Here is an 8861-nt window from a genome sequence, read left to right as displayed (position 1 = left end):
CCTCCCTCCTGCAGTTCAATTTTTTGATGAGACAGAAAGGAGCTTGCACATGATCCCAAGGTGCTGTGCTCCGCACGTCACCAGCCTCTCTTGGGAAGGATTGAATCACACCTCCCCAGTGTGTGGAGCCTTCTCTTCCACCTGGACGTCCAGGCTTTTGTCAATAAGAGGGTACATTGCTGCTTTATTTCTACACTTGAATACCATGCATTATTTAGCGGCAGAGTTTCAAAAACATTGAAATGACCCTTGTAAACACGGTTACACGGTTAAAACGTTTTCCTTTCAAACGACTCTGCTTCACTTTGTAGCAGTGGGATTTCAGCACACAGAAGTAGCTTCCTCTTTTTTCCTTTGGTGCCAAATATATCTTAATTTTGTTTAACATGTAATAAATATTTACTTTGACTCTCCCAGTGCTAAAAGACATTTATATAAGCTTTTGAGTTATTTGGAAATTGTCTTGATAATTAGCTGTGTTTTCACAGAGATCAAGAAGGCTTCATGTTTCTTCTTCAATTAAGTTTTCTTGTTTGTTTGTATTTTGTTTTTACTGAGTCCTTAAAAAATTATCAAAAGTGAGATGTCATTTTTTTTTACTTGAATGTTTTGGGGGTCTGGAATAAAGCAAAAACTCAAGAGAGAGATGTCTAGATGTTAACTATCCTAAAATGATATCCCTTTTCTGCTTTTACTTCATATCTTAAAAATAACAGCACACATTTATGAAACAAATTACAGAGAGCACTCGTGGTGTGTAGAGTGAGAATCCAAGTTATTCATTTTGTTTTTTCTCAAAGACTGCTTTGGGTGTGGGATATGGGATAGATCAGAGCAAGATTTCTCTCTCTTCTGTTAGTTTCAAACACCTGCAGAAAAAGCTACCTATGGACACAAACGAGGCTCAAGTTGAGAAAACAAGCGCAGGGAGAAGCCAAAGGAATGGTTAGATCACTTTCAACTCAGAAAGTAGGAATGTTACTTCAGGAGACTTTCACACGTGAGCATGGCAACCATCAAGGCAGAAAGAGAGCACAAAAAAAGGTCCAAGTTGTTGAACCCACATGAACTAAAATCCTGGCTCTCCTATTCACTTGCTGTGTGCCTTTTGGAATGCCAGTTAACCTCTCAGTGCCTCAATTTTCTCCTCCAAACAGTGAAGAGCTGGTGATCACTAAGGTGCCTCACCTCCCCTCTCCTTCCTTCCTTCCTTCTCCCCTCCCTCCCTTCTTCCCCCTCCCTCCCTCTCTCCCTCCCTCCCTTTCTCCCCCTCTCCTTTACTCCTTCCTTGCATCCTTCCTCCCTCCCTTCCATTATTCCTTCCTCCCTCCCTTCCTCCGTCCCTCATTCCTTCGATTCTTCTTTCCTCCCTTCCTACTCCCTCCCTCCCTCCCTCCCTCCCTTCCTTCCTTCTTCTCTCCCTCCTTCCCTCCCTCCCCCCTTTCTTCTTCCTTTTTTCAGGAATACCGAATCTGGTTTTACGTACCAGGGCTACAGCAATAGCCATTAAAAAAAAACATTACTTGCAACTACAGAGGTTACATGGACAGGAGTAAGCTAGTGAACAAATTAACAAGAGAATAAAACAGACAATGTTAGATAATGTTGAATGCTATGAAAAACATAAAATAAGTTAATGGGACACGGAGTGATGAACTGTTGATCTAATGACATAGGAAGGCCTCTAGGAGCGTGGGATGTTTCCGCGCAGGTCTGGGGGATGAGAAGGACCAGCCTTGCACGCAGCGTGCCGTGATCTGGGGGAAGAGAAAAGAGCATCCCCCGCCCCTGGGAAGGGCAAAAACAAAGACACCTGAAGGGGGGTGTCAGCTTGTAACATGCAGCAGGGACAGTCTCTGATCTAGGTACAGAATTGTCTTAGCATCCATCTTTCTTGCTCTGTGTTCTTTCTGCTCTCCTAGGCAGCAGCATCTCATTTAAAGATCTCTGCAGAGCCTGCAATTGTCCACTCTCCAGTGACAGCATCCCCTCGGGCTCATAGCTCGGCCTGAGCAGTCTGCGGAGGACGAGCATGATGTTTTGCTTCTTTCTCATTGGGAATCCTGAATGAGCTGGGTTTTCTCGCTGCCAGCTCTCTGGGACAAGGGTGGCCTCTACCTCCACAGGTGCTGCTGGGAAATTGTACCAAGGACACTGGGAACAGTAAACACTTGTTTCTACAAAACATTACTCTCTAAGGTATGTGAATTAAGAGCAGGAATCCATGATATTTTTACCTGAACTTCACTTTGGGGTGGTCCTTGATTTTGGAAGCACTAGTGGCTAGGGACACAGTCACTGAATGCCGGACTCTTGGGTTCAAACCCTGCTTCTATTAATTGACATCCAGGTGGCCCTAAGCCAGTTAGTCAGCCTTTCTGTGCCTCAGTTTCCTCCTATTCTAAATAGGGATGCTATTATTTATATTGTAACTACATTTTACACATCTTTACATTCAAGGAGACAGATGGCTTAGCACAGTGCCTGGAACACAGTCAGAACTCAGTAACTTTAGCTGCTGTGATTATTTTATTTGTCCTAAGAAGCGATGCAAGTCCAAACGTTAATGCTTTTCCTTCATTTCTTCTTCCTTCCTTCTTAACTGTCAACTTTTCTTTCTTTCTTTTTCTTCTCTCTCTCTCTCTCTCTCTCTGCCTCTCTTTCCTTCTCTCTTTCTCTCTCTTTCTTTCTTTTCCTTCTTTCTTTCTTTCTTGACAGAGTCTTGCTCTGTTGCCCAGGCTGGAGTGCAGTGGCATGATCTTGGCTCACTGCAATCTCCACCTCCGAGGTTCTAAGCAGTTCTCCTGCCTCAGCCTCCCTAGTGCCTGGGACTACAGGCAAGTGCCACTATACCGGCTAATTTTTATATGTTTTAGTAGAAACAGGGTTTCACCACGTTAGCCAGGCTGGTCTCGAACTCCTGACCTCAGGTGATTCACCCTCCTCAGCTTCCCAAAGTGCTTGGATTACAGGTGTGAGCCACCACACCCGGCCTCAATTGTTCATTATTAAATATCTTTTGATGTCTCCCATTCCTTGAGCTCTTTGATGTGGGGAATCTAGAGACAAAACAAAACTAGTCCAGGAAGGCAAGGTAGTGAGCTGAGTATTGACTCTATGACTGCTTGGTTCCTATCTGAGTGTCCTCGAATCACTTATTTTAAGAATTCTCTGGGCCTTAGTTCCTTCATACGCAATCTGGGAGAGAGAATTCTGTGCTAAAGGGTTTATGTGAGATGTAAGCCATGCTTTTATTAATTCTCAGTTATATCTTCAGCACCCAGCACAATACCTGACTGACAGTAATCAATAAATGAAGGCGAGAGGTGCTACCACTACAAACAGCAAAAGCAACATCACCACCACGCCTTGCAGTCTGGAGATGAGATCTAAAAGAGGTCGGAGAAAAGCAGTTGTTTTCTTTGTGTATCATCATGAGACACATCAACTCGATGCAAAATGTTCATACTTTGAAAGGATTGACATTCTTCCCTTTTCTGACTCTTGAATGCATTTTGTTTCTCCTTGACCATTCTTTGTTTATTCGACAAATATTTATTGAAGACTTATCATGTGTCAAAGGCTGTGCCAGGTACTGAGATTATCATCGTAAATGAAAAAAGGCACAGTCCTGATCTCTTGGAAATTTCAGCCCAGTGGACAGTACAGATGTCAATCAAAGAATAATAAATTAATCTATCAATAATGGATGTGATGAGCTTTCTAAAAAGTGATTTGGTCTGCATTTCCTCAGTGACTAATGATGTTAGCATCTTTTCATGTGTTTCTTGGCCACTTGTATGTCTTCTTTGGGGAACTCTCTATCCAAATCTTTGCACGTTTTTTAATTGGGTTGTTTTTCTTTCTTGTTGCTGAGTTGTAAAAGTTTTTTTTTTTCTATTGTGCACGCTAATTCCTTATCAGTTATATCATTGCAAATGTTTCTCTAATTCTGCAAATTATCTTCTCCCTTTCTTTTTTTAATTTATTTTTATCTTTATTCAAGATGGAGTCTTGCTCTGTCAACCAGGCTGGAATACAGTAGTACCATCTCGGCTCACTGCAACCTCCACTTCCTGGGTTCAAGGAATTCCCCTGCCTCAGCCTCCTGAGTAGATGGGATGTGCCATCACACCCAGCTATTTTTTGTATTTTTAGTAGAGATGGGGTTTCGCCATGCTGACCAGCCTGGCCTTGAATTCCTGACTTCGAGTGATCTTCCTGCCTCAGCCTCCCAAAGTGCTGGAATTACAGGCATGAGCCACCATGCCTGGCCCTATCTTCATCCTTTCTTTAGTGTCCTTTGGAAGGAATGATGTACTAACACATGCTACCGCAGAGATAACCCTTGAAAACAGTGTGATAAGTGAAAGAAGCAAGACATAAAAGGCTGCATATTATATGATTTTATCGAAATGGAAATTACTGGCTCTAAGGACTGGAGTGAATGCTGAACAGGCATATGGTTTCCTTTTGAGGTAGTCGAATTCTAGCACTAGGTAGCGGTGATGGTTGCACTAAATGCCACTGAATTTGTGCACTTTAAAATGGTTAAAATGGTACATTATACATGGTGCGTGCTTTATCACAACAAAATAGAAAAGTATAAGATATGTTAAGAACATAAAAGAGGACCCAACTTAGTCTAGAACATGGTATAACCGTTGAGTAGCAATGCTTGGGTCAGTACTAGCTAGCTGAGAACTTGCTGAACTGTTTTGGAGAAAAAGCACTGATACCTCGAGGAGGTGGCTGATGATGGAGAAGGAGGGTTCTGCATAGAAGGAACACCCTAGGCAAACACCTCTTCCCTGCCCTACCTTGCACTACAATTACAAGTGCCCTTCTTTAATCCTCCCTATGAGGTTCTAATGATTCTGATAGCACCACACCTTAGTGGAACAAGTCAAGTGCGGAGATCCCATATCCACTGCCCTTACTAACATTTCTTCGATAATTTTAATATGAGCAATAATAACAAAAGTGGAGACGCAGAAATGAACTCTTACTTTTATAATAGTATTTATATTCTCAAGTTAATACCCCCAGAAGACCCTTTGAGGTTACGATCCTGCACTTCAGTCCAACAATTTTATATATATATATATATATATATATATATATATATATATATATATTTGGTTATTGATCATGAAATATTTCAAACATAGCAAAGAATACATATCAATGTATAGTAATGACCCATGTACTTATATCCAGCTTTAATCAATGCTTGTAAAGCCAGTTTAGAAATGAAACAGGAAGAACAGGCGGGGCATGGTGGCTCATGCCTGTAATCCCAGCACTTTGGGAAGTGGGAGGAACATTTGAGGTCAGGAGTTTGAGACCAGCCTGGCCAACATGGTGAAACCCCATCTCTACTAAAACTAAAAAATTTAGTAGGGTCTGGTGATGGGTGCCTGTAATCCCAGCTACTTCGGAGACTGAGGCAGGAAAATCACTAACCTGGGAGGTGGAGGTTGCAGGGAGCCAAGATCGCACCACTGCACTCCAGCCTGGGCGACAGAGAGAGACACCATCTCAAACAACATCAACATCAACAAAATCCCCAAAGAAACACAAAAACAAAAGCACTGAAAGAACAGACATTCACCGATTCCAGGATGCCAGGGCTTGGGGGAGAAGATCTGATTGTCCAGATTTTTGAACTCGAAATGTTACCTCTCCAAGTCCTGCAAAGTTCTGTAGACCTAAACTGGACTGTAACTGATCATCAGAAGTCAGTATTCTCAGCTATGAAATTGGAATAACATTTTCTCTTCCTTATTAATCTCACATAAGAAGTTGATGTGTATGAGAGAGGTGGGGTGCAATGAGAAGCCAAGTCACTTTCCTGCATGGAAACCATAAACACAGCAATGAGAAAGGGTCACTGGTGTCTGCAAGGTACTGAATATCCTCCTCTACATGGCCCTTCTGCCATCAGAAAGCAAATTTCATAATCCATTTTGTCTACCACCACTGTGCTGATTAGTATTTGTTAAATGCTTTAAAAGAGATGATGATCATTTGCTATGTAGAGACCTATTGGACTCTTCCCAGTACAATCCCAGTGTGCGTAGTGGAGCCCAGTGATATAATACCACTCCCAGATTTCCTGAAAAAAATAAAATAGATGGTGGCACGCATCCTTAACTCCTGATCCAGATCCTAACCAATCCTGCAACAACGTTTCCACTTTACTAATGGTTTGTGCCCTGGTGGATGCCCTCCGTTGCCCGAAAATATGCAATCACTTAATTGCCATAGCAATCCTATTATATAACCATTACACGACGTCTGTTGGGGAAAGCTCAGAACATGTTATTACTGTTGAAAGGGACAATTTACTGGATTTCACTAAACGCCATTACTTCCCTAAAAATGAATCAAAATTATTTGATTGTGCACGTCTCTCTTTAATGTCCTGCTCAGAGAACTGCAGGGAAGCTCCCACTGGGAATGGAGATGCTTTGAGCAAGAATGACTTTGTGAAACTGTGTTGATGGCGGGTCTTGTCTATCTCCATCCCAGTCTCCTGAGTCCACATGGTACTGCTGTGTTGGGGTGCATTGAGCACTGTTTGTGAGAGGCCCTCTGTCCATCAATTAATTTAGGCTGGAGCTTTTCTCCTTTTAAAGTTCTGGAGTACATGCGCAGGATGTGCAGTTTGTTACATAAACACATGTGTGCCATGGTGGTTGGCTGTACCTATTAACCCATCATAGGGTGGAGCTTTTACTGGGAAATTGTAGTTCAAAGTAGCGTTGAATGCTAAAGTGCTTTCTGTATGACAGAGGCTATGCTGGTGAAATACAGCCATACCCTACACCCTGAACATTAAACTACAAAATAAACCAAAGGCAAACATGGGCCACTGATCTGAAGGGAATACAGATTAGTAAGAATGGATCAGACCAAATCCGGTCACAATCCTAGAAAACCAATGCCAAGCTCTGTGGATCAGAACACAATCTTTATACATGAAGAACAGTATATGTATGTATGTATGTATATATGTATATATGTATATATGTATATATGTATATATGTATATATGTATGTGTGTATTTCTTCTTCTCCTTCTCCTCCTCCTCCACATTCCTCCTCCTCCTCCTCGTCCTCCTCCTTCTCCTCCTCCTCTTCTTCCTCTTCCTCTTCTCTTCCTCCTTCTCCTTCTTCTCCTCCTTCTCCTTTTTCATCATCATCATCTTCTTCTTTTCATGCCAGTGAGTCTTCAATGCTGCTTGGCAACGACTCCCCTCGTCTCCCTGTCTATTCTCCCGTTTTTCCCACACTATAAATTGCAGCAGTCACAAACATGAACTGCTTTTGAAAAGCCACGCTAAGTTAAAAATTTTAAAAATGTGGTCTTGCCTCCCACTCCTTTTCCTGATGAGTGACTAGCCATGATGTTTAGATTTTGGTGGACGGGTCTGTCTTAAAGTGTCATACATCACAGCTGAAAGCCATCTGGGTAAACTGCCATTAACTATTTGCACGTGGAAAATGGTAAAGAATGTAAGAGAATGTGAATTGCATCAAGATTCTGGGTACAGAAGCGTATAAGGGCAATGATGTCTCCAAGCAGAGTAAGAAGGAATTTGTACAAGCCTTTGATTCTCTCTGATTTTTTTGAAAGCACAAAGAGACTTCATATTTAATTTATAGTGTTATATAAGCTGCTGCTGCTGCTGGCGTGTGTGTGTGTATGTGTGAGTGTGTGAGTGTGTGTGTGTGTGTGTGTGTGTGTGTTATTTTCCAGCATAATCCTGACTCTGGTAGTTTGGATTTTGCATTATGGGGGCAACCACTATTCTATCATCTGAATACTCATTCTAGAGGGCTAAATCCAGGACAGCAAAAGTATAGAAACAATTTTGCAGTGCTGGTGGCATTTCCCTTGCCTATAAAGCCAATTTTAACTGCACAAAACCCTCAGCACATTGCATTTGGGAAATGCAGTGGCTGCACATTAAGCTGTTATGAATAACTGCTATTGGGATGGAATGAAATGGAAACAAATCTGCATTTTATTTGCACTCTCTCTGCAATTCCATGCCATCCAGACTGCAGTTACGTTCTGTGCACAGCAACACTGCCAAAAAGGGCGAGTTTTGCTGGGACGCATTATCATACTTTGATTTTTAGCCATGCAATCGTTTGAAACTGTGCCTGTTCTTTCCTGACGCTGGCCACTGAACATTATAATATAGATGGTTTGCTTCCATGGGAGAAAATATAATCCAAGTCAAGTCTAATTTGACTCAGGCACATAGCTAACTCTCCCCTTCTAATTTAGAGGCAATGAACCTAGGGTAAGAGCTGTCAGGCTGGTCTCTGGGACTGTGAATATTCCTTTGCTTAAGAAAGCATGAGAGTTACATTGGCTGATTTTGGCATTCATTTTGTAACTTCCTGGCAATGGACCTAAGTTGAAGGTAAGCACTTTAACATAATCAGTGTTTGTCTTATGAAGTCGTAACATACTAGGGAAGAGGATTAGAATAATCCTAAATATTTGTGCAGTGAGAGGGGCATGATTAAGAAAATCATAACACAGCCTAGACTATTTAAAATGATAGTCATAAGACCATATACTAAGAATGGAAAAAAGAAATGCTCAATGTGGCTGTCTGCACAGTCTAAGTATTAAGATAATATTCCTTTGTACTTTTTCATTACTTCTACCCATCCAATTGGCACCCAGCATAGGATGCTAGGGACAATGTCATTTTTATTTGGTTTCCAGGTTTGATGGTTAATATTAAGTGTCAACTTGATTGGACTGAAAGATAGGAAGTATTGATTCTGGATGTATCTGTGAGGGTGCTACCAAAGGAGATTAACATTTGAGTCAG

The sequence above is a fragment of the Saimiri boliviensis genome, chromosome 12 (assembly GCF_048565385.1).
Source record: "Saimiri boliviensis isolate mSaiBol1 chromosome 12, mSaiBol1.pri, whole genome shotgun sequence".
Taxonomy (NCBI): Eukaryota; Metazoa; Chordata; class Mammalia; order Primates; family Cebidae; genus Saimiri; species Saimiri boliviensis.
This window is presented reverse-complemented; position numbering follows the sequence as displayed.